This window comes from Cyrtonyx montezumae, unplaced genomic scaffold (genome assembly GCF_038088225.1).
Source record: "Cyrtonyx montezumae isolate F1298 unplaced genomic scaffold, pur_monq_1.0 scaffold_24, whole genome shotgun sequence".
In the NCBI taxonomy this organism is placed as follows: domain Eukaryota; kingdom Metazoa; phylum Chordata; class Aves; order Galliformes; family Odontophoridae; genus Cyrtonyx; species Cyrtonyx montezumae.
The window spans coordinates 2,021,890-2,032,985 of NW_027071981.1; positions in this window are offsets into that span (position 1 = coordinate 2,021,890).

The window sequence follows — 11,096 nt, forward strand, 5'->3', positions numbered from 1 at the left end:
CCAAACAACACTGGTAAATATACTACAAAAGAGACATTCTTTGTGATCTTTTTATGCTATGATAGTGAGTTTTTGCTGATAAAGAATTCCTTATCTAGGTAAATCTTGCTTTCCATGCTCATGTGAGTTGTGCTGATGCCCAAAAGTGGTCAGAAGACAAAGGTAAAGATCAAGAAGCCTACCCCTCTCAACAATTTGGCTATACTTATCTTACAATACTTCCCCAGCATTAACCTGTGAAATTAAAAAGTTTTCCACAAGAGAAAAACACAGGACTTTAATTTGAAAACAAGTTTACTTAGTTTGCTCATTCTGGAAATCAGTCAAGTAATTATTTTCCCTTTGGAAGAAAACTAGTAGGAAGGGGACCAAAACTAGATGTTTTTTAGGATGTTCTTGAAGGTAAAATATAAAAATAAATAAATAGAAAACACCGTAGGAAGTTCTAGCTTGCAATTTTAGGTAAATAACACAGGAACACTAATGTTCTTCTTCTTTTTCCTTTTTTGAAGACAAGTTTGTAGCTTCCTGAATGTATTAGATATAAACAATTAAAATGTAAGTAATTCCAGACCAGTAGATTAAAATATTTGATGTTTTTCAGGTTTTTACAATAGTCTCTGATTTAGAGACTTCCTTTATATGCATAATCTGACTTGCCTTTCTCATTCTCCAGAAAGAGAAGGTGTATATTGGGAAACTGAACATGATTCTTGTTCAGGTAAGCTGGAGTTTATGAAGCTGGAGTTTATAAATCTTGTCATAACGTATTGGGCTTTGCTTAAGTACCTAACACACGGGTGTTTCACTTTTCAGATTCTGAAACAGGAATGGCCAAAGCACTGGCCAACTTTTATAAGTGATATTGTAGGAGCAAGCAGGACTAGTGAAAGCCTTTGTCAGAACAACATGGTGATCCTTAAGCTATTAAGTGAAGAGGTGTTTGATTTTTCCAGCGGCCAGATAACTCAAGTGAAAGCGAAGCATTTGAAAGACAGGCAAGTATATATATTTCATATGTCCCTAATACCCAGTGCTTACTTTGTAAGTTCTTCCTAGTGTCCAGTCTAAATGTACCCTCTTCAGTTGAAAGGCATTAGCCTCTGATCCTGTTGCTACGTGCCCTTACAAAAAGCCCTGCCCCAGCTTTCCTGTAGGCCCGCTTCAGGTACTCCGTAAGGTCCCCCTGGAGCTTTCTCTTGTCCTGGCTGAAGAGCCCCAGCTCTCAGCCTGTCCTCACAGGGAGGTGCTCCAGCCCTTGCTGGCAAGGGCTGAGGCAAAGAAAGTCATTGCACACCTCAGCTTTCTCTGTTTCCTTCGTGACCAGGTCTTCAGTTTCTCTTCAGCGAGAGCCCCTGTCTTCCCTGACCTTTTTATCACTGATATGCCTGTAGAATTTCTTCTTGTTCCCCTTTATGTCCCTGGCTAGACTTAATTCTCTCTGGGTTTTACCTTTCCTAATCTGATCCCTGGCTGCTTGGACAGCAACTTTGTCATCCTCCCAGGTAACCCGTTCCTGCTTCCACTCCATGTAGATTTTCTTTTTGGGCTTAAGTAAGTCCAGGAGCAACTTGTTGATCCACAGAGGACTTCTCAGGCTTAGTGGCAGGCTTTTTCCTCTTGTTAGTCTTTCTCATGGAAATTTGCCCTTTCTCATCACTGTTGGTTTCCCCTCCAACTGAATATATGCCAGCAGGAGAATTTAGGGCTATTTGGACTCAGTGTATTCAGTGCAGATTCACATGAATCTGGCTGTCTCTCTCTGAATCACAGCCACCATAGGGCAGGTCACGTGTGTGAAGAAGTGGCGACATATTATAATGAATTCTTGGAGCTGTTTATGCTAATCCAGCCCCTTTCTCAGAAATCTCATGCATACATTTAATTTTGTGTGATAAATATGCAATTGATGGGTGTTTGGGTGTGCAGGTTAGGTGCAGTGGTCTCCCCTATAATATAAATATACTTGACAACACACACAAGGTTATAAAGCAAGTTAGAGAGGGTTTTTTTTTTTATTAGAGAGGGGGTTTTGAAAGACCCATGGTTTTGTAACAATAAATCTGGTTTTAGTTCACTTAGGAATGAGCCAAAGCAGAATAGTCACAAGATGCTAAGCGGTACTTTAATCAAGTTCACTCTGCTAGATCAAATGTACTAACATTTTGTTATGTCAAACCAGCTGTAGTATCTTTCTGTAGCTGGCATAAACACCACATTGCATGTCCAGGCTAATTCAACAAAACTAGTCATGTCAGAAGGGTCAGATGCATGCTACTGGGTAAGCTGAATTTTCTAAATTTAGAGTTATGGCCCAATTGTTGCAAATAACAAACTGAATAATTTCTCTTGCGATTGGTGACTTGGTTACTGCTCTCCATTTCATCCTGGAAGTGTAATGCAAGTGTCTGAGCTGTTCAGGAATTAAGGCAAACAGCTCTGATGTTGCTACCTGTGATAAAACTGGACTGTTTCCCCTGAAAAAATGATGTCCGTGTAACATTGATGTGGAAACGCAGGTCTGAATTCTGTTAAGTTCAGCTATTAAAAATGTGTTTTCTTCAGCAGGGAGAAAATGTTATCTACCAAAATTGTAGAATAAAACGACTACTTATTTTCCCCAGTTGATCTGTATTGCTCCTACTCTGTTCTTTTACAGATTTTCTTGTTATTTTCTGTACAAGCTATTTTGCCAACTGCTTCAATAGTTTCCCAGCATTTGTTATTATAGGAAATGTAATTACAGTTAGCCAGTGAAGTTAAAAGTTTTGCCAGCAATTTATCTTTTGAACAGCCGTCTCAATGACCTTTTCATACTAGGTTCATTTCTTTGCAGTGTTGAGTAAGTACTTTGTCTAGCAATACTTTTAACAGTACTTTTATATCTACGTTTCAAGCTCATTGTATATTTGTAACAACTAGCAATATTGTTAGTGTTTGTTGACTATTTTTGTGTGATGTAGTAGAATTCTTGTATTACTTCTAAATGTTTTCTAGACCTAGCTAACAATTAACTTAAGTGCCGTGCCATTTAAAGATTGTCTTAGTGCTGCTATGAATCCCCATTTATCCTAAAAACAATACATTCTATTTTGAAGGTAATAGGTAAATCTGTGACATTACAAACAAATATCGTGATGAGTGCAGTGAAATAAATGGTTAGTGCCATCTACTGGTCTAAAAAGGATCTGCATTTCAATTCAGAATAAATGTTAAAGATGTGCTAATTAAAGGAACAAACTAATATGTTATCCCTTCTCCTATCTCTGACATCTTATCCATACCTTGAAGTTTATTCTAGATTTGAAAGGGCTAGGAAGTTTCTGTACCAATAGGCTGCTCATGTTTTAGCAGGATTAAACAATCAACTCTGGTGGTATAGAGTGAATGTGAACTGTTTGTCTAGACATGTTAGCTGGAGTCATACCTTCTATAATTATTCATACTTACAGTATATCCCATCATCATATTTACTTATAAATGAGTATTTAAAGTAAACCAGCATCTTCTCCTTTATGGACTTTCTCTGTATATTTTGATGTTAAGGCTTGAGTAATAGAGCTACTGGTATGGGGTGGACTTCACTGTAGCATGCTTAAGTGAGATCTTTTAGCTGGACAATCTTTGTATCCCACAGCCTAATAGACAATTGTATTTTCAGTGATTTCTGTAAACCTGAGAGTCTGCGGTCAATTCTTATTTTAGTTTGTGTTAGCACTTGCATATTTGATACTGTGTACATTTAGATTGTAAATATTATTTTGCAATTAGCTTTATCTTCCAGTGTTTCATTTTTTTGTAGTTATCTTGTGCAAAAAAAATGGATCCATGAGCGCTTCACTGTCCCTCTAATTACCTCTGTTCTGCACAAAACAGTTAATACAAGAAAGCATTAATGAAATACACTTCATTGTATACTGTAATATCACTTTAAGAGGTCCAAATAATTTACATGGTTGTGTAATCAAGGACTCATTTTCAGCTTTTCAGGTGTAGCCTGTGGGATAGACAGCTGGCTTAGAAATGAAAAATTATATAGGAGAGGTATCAGTTCATTCAAATCCTTCTATTTCCTGTAGGTACATGTTATGTGTATAGACATGCATCTCCTGAGGTGGTGTAATCTGAATGCATGAGCTCCTGAAGCTGTAACCCCACTCCACTTGCTGTTATGCACACATCCACTTACTACCAGTTCCTACCAGTATGATCTAATAGTGATGGGTTTCAAACCTGGGCAGCCTCGTGGGGAGACCTGGACAAGGTGTTTTTCATCTGTAATTTGTTCACTGCCTGCTGCTCTGCCCCTTTGCTTCTCTGAGCTGTGGAAATGAGCCTTTGATAGGCTGATACTTCAGTAATGGGCTAGCGGGGCAGTATTTGGGTGGCTCTGCTTCCTGTTTCACTGTGTTCATCATCTAAACCAGAAAAAACTTTTAATTGCTACCTTCCTACTTGCCTTCTCTTTTAAAGAGCTCTTTTAAAGAGTTTTCTTAATACTACAGTGCTTTCTGTAATGTGTAAAACATTATGAGTTTGGCTTAAATTTACTGTAGTGAGAAGTATTATAGACAGATGTCTTGGGCAGGGATCTAATTTTATGTAACTTAGTGCTGATGGAATAAAACAGCAATCCTGTAGTCTGGGAAATTTGAAACTGCTTCTTAGTTTTGAAGCTAATTCATCTTTATTATGCTAAGCATGCTTTCTTTGACCTCTTGGAATTCGGGAAAAAACTATAAACTTGTGAATTTTCAACCATCTATGCAAATGTTTTACTGTTTACACTACTGCATCACAAAATACTGAAAAAGTAGTGCTTTTGAGCAAGAGATTCATACAAATGTTGCTGGCTTGAATTCCAAAGGCAACTCAGTTGAGTTCTGTAGATTTGAAACTACCCTCACAGTATTCTTGCACTTGTTCATTGGAAGAAAAGGCCTAATACTGTAGAGTAGGAACCACTTTTTTACCACTCACCTAGTTTCCAATTAATTCTTTGCAGATGTGAAATGCCTTTGCACTAATTGTCGCTGCTTCTTCCCAAATGACAAATACATTTTGTTTCTCAGCATTTGCTGTCTTGCTGCCAGTGGTGTAATTGACAGACCTCACACTCAGCTTGCATGTGCTATGTGTATCTATTTGTAAGGTTCTTTAATACAACATGGATTAGGATTCCTTTCCAGTGAAATTCCTTACTTCACAGGCAGTGCTAATGCAAAGCACAATCTGCATGCATGTGCTCCTAATACACATGGATTGCTGGCATCTGTGTAGTATTAAAGTAGTATTAAAGATGTCAGCAACTGAACCAGAGTATGTCCGTACAATATCCTTTAGGAGTTCCATGAATTAAGAAAGTTTCTTTCTCTGGGTGCTTTACTCTTATCCATCCTCGTTAGTGGGTGCAACTTCAAAGCTCCTTTGGCTTTGTATGGCTTCTGCTGTAGCTCATAGTTTTTCTTGCACCTGATATGGCATCTCTCTTCTTTCCAGGACAGCAAGGATAAGGCAGCTGGCCTTTAAAGCAGAGCAGCGTCAGGCTTCACTTTGCTCCTATGATTTATAGTCTTGAGCTGGGAGTTAGAAGCCTAGAACAGGGTTTGGCACTTCAAAAAAGGCTTGTTATGTCAGAAAGTGAGAGAAAGATGAAGGGTGACAAGAGAGTGAGCACTTGTTCAAAGCAGCCACCTCTTTTCTCTTGATCTGGACTTAAGAGCAAAGTGCTTGTCGTGGTACGTATGCAGTGCATGCAGCTGTGCAGTGAATGTGTCTGCTCTTCTGTTTCCTCCCCTGAAGTGGGTCTAGACAGCCCCTAGCTTCTGGCCTGAACAGGATAAACAGTGAGGGCTGAATTTTTCACATGAAAAAGAGTAGGTTTGGCAGGAGGACAGGCAGCAAAATGTGTGTGCATCCTTCCTTCAGGATTTGTCACTAAAAATTTACGCACAGAGGTTACTTTAAAACCCCACAGCTTTTTTCTCTTTCCAAGACATTTCTGCTCCCCTCCATAGGCAGCTGTGCATTTAGGACTGTAATTTGCAAAATCAGTTACAGGTCCACACGTACTGACTAGGAAAATGATTTGATTGAAGAGACTTTGCTTGCAGCATTCATGACAGGCTGAGAGCCCGTTTTTCCTTGCTTTATAGTAACTGCTACACAAACTCAGCTGTAAACAGGATTGGTCTATCACTTACTTGTGACAAGAACTGTGCAGCAAATAGCCTGATTTCTGGATTGCTGTTTGAATTTTTTTCATATGCTTTTTATCTCAAAACCTCTCGTCCTCCTGGCCCAAACCTTGCCCAGGGAGTGTGGAGTGCATGTAACCATGGCACAAAGGCTGGGGCTGCAGAAAGGTTGGGTCAGGCTGGTGGCACACAGTGAGCTGCAGGCTGGGCAGTGGAAATTTACAGCTGTTAGCTAGGCTCAAGACACATCCAGCTCGTTCAGAAATGAATGACTTGAAACTTGCTGAAGAGACTCGCTGTAGAAAGTCAAAACTATTACTCTTGCAAGTGTTGTTTCGAGGGACTTCGTATGAAGAGAGCACCAAACTCTCCTGCTATCTGTGTCATGTTTGTAATGATGTAAATTTGCTTCAATTGCTCTAAACTAAGTCTGCAATTTGTAGCATCAAATTCTGCAGTCATCTGTGCATTAGCAGGACTGCAGCACTGAAAATTATTGTGATGGTGAACGTGATGGTTCTGTGAAAAAATAATAGTGAGCACGACTCAGAGAAAAATGATCTACAGAAATCGGAACAGGCTTAGTTCAGAATTGAGTTCACTTGTTTTTCACTGCATTATATAGATGATACATATACAGTCACACGGAGTTTCATAGGGATTTTGAACAGCAATCAGTGGTAAATGCTAAAGCAATTTTCATTCACCTGCAAGAAAGAAAGAGCTATTTTTCAAAACTTACTAGACACAATATGGAATTTTGTTTGTCTTTACACAAGTAACTCTTGATATGCTTTTTCATATACTTTCACGTTATACTCTGGTAACAACTATAAAAAAAATAAATAAATCTGTGTGAAGGGTCATGACAACAGTCCAGCTATGTGGCACGTGGGGTTTTTTTGTAAACAAAACAGTGAGTTGTTTGACCAGCATGAACAATTCCCCAACTTATTCTGAATGAATACATTACAGATACAAAGATATTACACTGACTAGTGTGAGCCTCCAAAAGGAAGGAAATACAGAAAGAATAACCTTGTGAAATTTATGTTACAACTACAGTTGGAGCTGAGGATCACGCAGCAAGTTTTGTCTGGATTTTGGAAAGAACAGATTTCTCCTTGTAAACCGTTGTTGCTTATGTTTCAGTAGTACCTGAAGTCCTGTGCTGCTGAGTGTGAAGTGCCTTTGACAGACCTGCTGCCACAGTAAATTCCATTATTTTCCTTGCAACGAAAAGCCTGCAGTTTGAGTTAATGAGGCATGGAGTCCTTGCTCTCATTTTGATATGAGGAACTAAAAGTCAGACATACCAAATGACTTAATCAGTGTCATGAGGCATTCTGGTGGGAGCAAGCTCTGTCTTTTTTTCCTGGTTCCTTAACTGCAAGACTCTCTGGTTCCCAGCCAGCCTTTGTTAGAATTAGTCACCCACTACCATGTCACAACACTCAGGTGCATAACTACCCTGTGATGCTCACAGAGCCCAGACATCTCCCACTACATATATACCTGACTTGCTGAAGTTCCACACAAAATTAATTTGCAAGATAACTTCCAATGGTGAAAGATGTGATAGCATAGGCTAAGCATAAGCTTTTAATTCAAATTACTCAATAGTAAAGAAAGTTTAGATTTTTCTGTTTTCCCATTCTGGCACTTGGCTACCTTAGAAATGCTATCAAAGTATTTGTGAAATGCAGCTTTTATCATAGCTCATACCAAATACCTTCCTACAGAGTATGTTATATTCCTTGCAGCTCAATATGACCTTTCCTCTGCATGCCTTGTAATGATCCATGCAGTCCTTTATTAAATATGCAGCACTAAACTACCCCCAGTCAGTTCCACCACATATGAATCTGTCAGTTTACAAGGGCTCTTCAGTACAAATTACTGTTTGATTTGAAAATGTAGTTCTGGCTGCACTTTGTATGATCAGCACAAAATTTTCTGTAGTCTTAACTGACTACAGTAGGGCAGGTGAAACTCTTGTACTGTGACACTCTAAAGGTGATACTGAAACACTGATTAGTTGCATACATTGCTCCATTAAGACAGGTAGATGGGGATCTACATTTCTACACCTGCTGCTGCTTAGAATGATCTTGGACAAACTCTGTAAGCAGCCTGTTTCCATTTCTTGAAGGTCTTTCTCTGTCTTAAAAAGCTTTAAGACAGAGAAAGAAATAAGAGCACACAAATGAACATTACCTTTCCCATTCTGAACAGATTATTTACACGCTGTGAGACATGATTAACGTGATGTCTGTCACAACTGTTTCACAGGAGCTTGTTGTCAATAGTATCCAAGTTACTCTAAAAACAGCTCAGGATAACATCTGTGTTCATGAGCTTGTTCAGTGTGAGCCTGGCAGAGTGTAATGCCTAACAATGTACTCTGCTCAGCATCTGTCTTCTGAAAACGAAACAGCTGTGAGACTTACCCTAACCCTAAACCTAGTACTAAACCTACCCCTAAATCTAACCCTGTCCTAACCTGAACCCTAACTCTGACACTAAACCTATCCCTAATACTAACTCTAAACCTAATCCAAACACTAACCCTATTGCTATTCCTAAACCTTACCCAATCCCAAAACCAAACCCAAGGCCTACCCCTTCTCTCACCCTAACACTCAAACTGACCCTACCCCTAAACCTAACACTAAAACTAACCCTAACTCTAACACTAACCCTAAACCTAAACCTGAATCTAACCCTTACCCAAAACCTAACCCTAACCATACAAAACCCTAAGCCTATCCCTAAAACTAACCCGAAACCTCTTTCTAAACCTAACCCTATTCCTAACCGTAACACAAGGCCTAACCCTACTCTGACTTGAAAGCTCAAACTAGCCTCCTTTAATTTGTAATTCTCTTAATAATTTTTTAATGGAAATGTGTCATTCTAGGTGTACGTACAGATTCCTGCATGCTGAATTTGAGACCTCTATGGAGCCTTCAGAAGTGTTTTACAGATTCCATGCAGTCTACAGAACAATTTGAACACTGTTGCTGATGAAAAAATTAGTCTGTATTCATTCCCCCTGAACCAAATCATGAGGTCATAAATTGTGTTGTGTTATAGAATTATGGATTCAATGTTTCATTTAAAAGATATATATAAGTAAAATGATTTTTCTTTGTGACATTTGCAGTGCAGTTCTGTTCAATTTGGCTGTATTATTTTATTTTATTACCTATAGCTATTAGAAAGATAAAGGGAATTTGTACCTGATATAATTCAGATTTCTACTTGACTGAGGTTAAAACTACAGCTAGGATATACCTGAATGTGACTAGATTTAGAAGCTGGCCATAGTATTTATTAGTAACCCTGAGAGGGACCGATAGTTTATGACATAGTTATCTATTTTCTCATTTTAATTCAACTGCTCTTCTTAGAAATTCCACTGTGTTTTCTTATTACAAAACAGGATATATTTTACTCGGCTTTTGTTGTTGTGAAGAAAGAAGGAAATTTGCTATCCACTTACACAGACATCCCAGGAAGAGGATACTTAAACATATTTGCATAGAAAATAAATTAAAAAGAAGTGGACTACTGCTTAGTTATGGACCAATAATGACATTCTAAGGCCAAATTCCTAACCCAACAGCTTTCAGTAAAGAGCAGTAACTTGTATTAATGGTTTTTGACAACATCATTTGCTGATACTGTCAGTCATAAATGAACTCTGTTAATTTTTAAGAATTGTTTAAGAAAGTGGGTGTCTTGGAGCTTTTTTGATTGAATCTGTAATGGGAAATCTGAGTACTGTCTTAATTGCTTTCATTATAGCTTGTAACACTGAAGAAGAGGACTTACAGTCTGGGGATTTGTTTTTCCTAGAGGCCTCGAGAGTGATTTTGGCATGAAGTCTGGAATTTGGAGAACAGAAGATGAACTTCGTCATTTCCATACTTTCCAGCTAGATTTATTCTCTTCTCTCTTTCTTACCTTCTATACCTTAGATTTTCTAACATTAGCCAGCTTTTAGCTGGGAATAAACTGTTGTACAGGTTTCCTCTGCTTGTGGCAAAAAGTGGGTGAATATCATCCGTCATTATGGACTCACTTTCTCCTACCAGTAGTGGAAGATAGAGTTGCTGTGCATCTGCTAAAACTTTCTGTATGTGAATAAATGCAGATTTATTTTTCCCTCTATGATAAGGCTTCCTTTAGTGAAGCAACTTCTATTTCATGAATTTTTAATGTAACTTTGTTGTGGAAGGCAATGAAAGAAGGTTTTGGCTTGTGTTCAGATTAGAAGATAAGTAATACGTACATCTTTATGAATGTATAGATGCACGAAGTTCAGAGTTTTGCTGGCAAAGAAGCTTGGATTACAGTGGCAGAATGATTTCAGATGTCACTCAAATGGGCCTGAATAGACTGGAACCAGGCACCAGCAAAAAGTGTGCTTATATCCACCACGTTCTGTGGAACCAAGACACATCACATTTCAGTACTGAGCGTACAGATCCCATGTGTAACTTGATAATGTGTCTGTTCCAGAACATCTCTGTTGATTTTCTTTACCTGAATATTAAGATTGATCAGGTAGAGATATCTATAAGAAAATTGTTCTGTAGATAATTGTTCTGGTCTTTTCTCTGTTCACTTTATTCCCCAATGTAAACCAATCATATAGAAATAAAATAATTGCAATAAATGCCATATCTTAATATTTATTTTCTTGTAACATTTGAGAAATTCACTGAGGACCACATCCAGTGTGACTTTCCTTAAGCACCAACGAAGACCAATGAAAATCAAACTGTGGAGGCTAGTTCCTGTAATGCAAAGGGAGACAGGGAGTTTCCACAGCAGCCAGGACTCATGACCCATTAACTGAAGGGAACTGTTCAAAAATCTCTACTGTGTTTA